Here is a 2452-nt window from a genome sequence, read left to right as displayed (position 1 = left end):
CCAACTTCCGATTGGCGACGGGAATCAGCAAATTCACAGGAGAGTCCAAACTAGAAACTTGGTTAGACAACTACAGAGTGGCGGTCCACATCGTTGGCAGAGATGACCATTTCGCCATGAAACATCTCCCACTGATGCTTGACGGCTTGGCTCGAGCTTGGCTAAACCACTTAGCTCCATCAAGCATTTACATTTGGGCATATTTGTCCCGAGTCTTCATCAGGACCTTCGAGGGTACATGCAAACGCCCTGCTGGTCTCACAGAGCTTCAGCACTGTGTCCAGAAGCAAAACGAGCCCTTGCGCGATTTCATCCAGCGCTGGACAACCCTCTACCACACGGTGGAGAATGTTACAGAACACCAAGCAGTCTGCGCCTTCAAGGCAGGCGTTCGGTACAGAGATCTATACCTAAAGTTTGGTCGGACAGGCGACATCTCCATGAGCAAGATGATGGAGATAGCCGCGCGCTATGCGAATGGCGAAGAGGAGGACCGCATACGTAGCGGCAAGCATGAGTCATTCGCCGACAGAGATGGGAGCAGCAGTCGGAAGCAGAAACAGAAAGCCCAATCCACTCCGCAAGCAGAGGCAGCAGTCGTTACAAACGCTAAGTTCAAAGGCAAGGGGAAACCACAGTACACCCCCAAGAAGAAACAGTCAGGAAATTCCATCCTAGATCAACCGTGTCCAATCCACACGAAGACGGATGAAGAAGGCAATGTCATATTGCCGAAACATACCACTCGGCAGTGTTGCCTCCTGATCCAAGGATTCGGTGAAGGACGGCCGAGTGAGAAAGACACCGAGCAAGATGATGACGACAAGGAGGATCCGTTCCCTCAAGTTCATGCAACGTTAATGATTTTTGCTGATGTAGAAAGCAAAAGTCGACTGAAGCTGGTCAACACGGAGGTAAACATGGCAACCCCATCCACTCCCGCATTCCTCAAGTGGTCACAGACTGGAATCACTTTTGATCAGTCAGACCACCCAGCACACGTACCCACCCCAGGGAGGCAAGCTCTGGTCGTCGACCCGGTGGTGAAAGGAGTTAGGCTGCGCAAAGTCCTCATGGACGATGGCAGCGGCTTGAATATCATGTACGCCGACACTCTCAAGGGAATGGGCATTCCGATGTCCAGCCTTAGCGAGAGCAGTATGCAATTCCATGGAGTCGTCCAAGGAAGAAAGGCCAAATCACTCGGCCAGATTGCGTTGGATGTCATTTTCGGCTCTGACAAGAAATCCGCAAAGAGAAGTTAACATTCGAGGTGGTAGACTTCCAGAGTGCATACCATGCCATTCTGGGTTGTCCGACATACGTACGTTTCATGGCCCGTCCATGTTATGTATATTTGAAGCTGAAGATGCCTGGTCCCAAAGGCGTGATTACTGTCACAGGCAATTAGAAGCGGGCCGAGGATTGTCTGCAGCAGGGGTCGAGAATTGCAGACCATCAGATGGCTGTACTCGAGTTGGATGAGTACAAGAAGATTGCCGACCCCGCCGACATGATGCGTTCAAAGAAGCCAGCTTCCGAGTCCGCATTCCAGTCGGCGGGAGACACGAAGAAAGTAAGCATCCACCCGACGGATACCACCCGCCACCCCAACAAACATCTCCACCACCCTTGATCCAAAATAGGAAGCCGAGCTCATCCAATTCCTCTGTGAGAACTGGGACATTTTTGCATGGAAGCCTGCTGACATGCCAGGTGTACCCAGGGAGTTGGCTGAGCACAGACTGCATGTGGATCCTGCCGCTCGGCCCGTCCGAGAACGCCCGCGTCGGTCCGCCGCGCACAAGAGAAAAGCAATCGGAGAGGAGGTAGCTAAACTTCTGCCAGCCAACTTCATTCGCGAGGTACACCACTCCGAGTGGCTCGCTAATGTTGTCATGGTGCCCAAGAAGGACAAGTCTCTCCGTATGTGCATCGATTTCAAGCATCTTAATAAGATCTGTCCGAAAGACCACTTCCCGCTCCCCCGCATTGATCAAATCGTTGATTCGACTGCGGGTTGCGAGCGCTTATCCTTCCTTGATGCCTATTCGGGCTATCATCAGATCCATCTGTATGGTCCAGATGAATTAAAAACATCTTTCATCAAACCATTCGGGTGCTTCTGTTACATCACTATGCCATTCGGTTTGAAAAATGTAGGAGCAACTTTTATGAGAATGATCCAAAAATGCCTCCTAGACCATATTGGTCGAAATGTGGAGGCAATAATGGACGATATCGTAGTCAAGTCACGCAAAGGTTCCGACCTGCTGACTGACTTGGCAGAAACATTCGCCAACCTACGTAGGTACGATATCAAGCTCAACCCAGCCAAGTGTTCATTCGGCATTCCCAGCGGGAAATTACTCGGTTTCTTCGTTTCCGAACGAGGGATCGATGTCAACCCCGAAAAGATCGGGACCATTGTTCGAATGGAGCGGCCAGTACG

The sequence above is a fragment of the Hordeum vulgare genome, chromosome 4H, assembly GCF_904849725.1.
Source record: "Hordeum vulgare subsp. vulgare chromosome 4H, MorexV3_pseudomolecules_assembly, whole genome shotgun sequence".
NCBI classification, from domain to species: Eukaryota; Viridiplantae; Streptophyta; class Magnoliopsida; order Poales; family Poaceae; genus Hordeum; species Hordeum vulgare.
The sequence above is the reverse complement of the archived record's forward strand: the minus strand, read 5'-3'. Positions refer to the sequence as shown.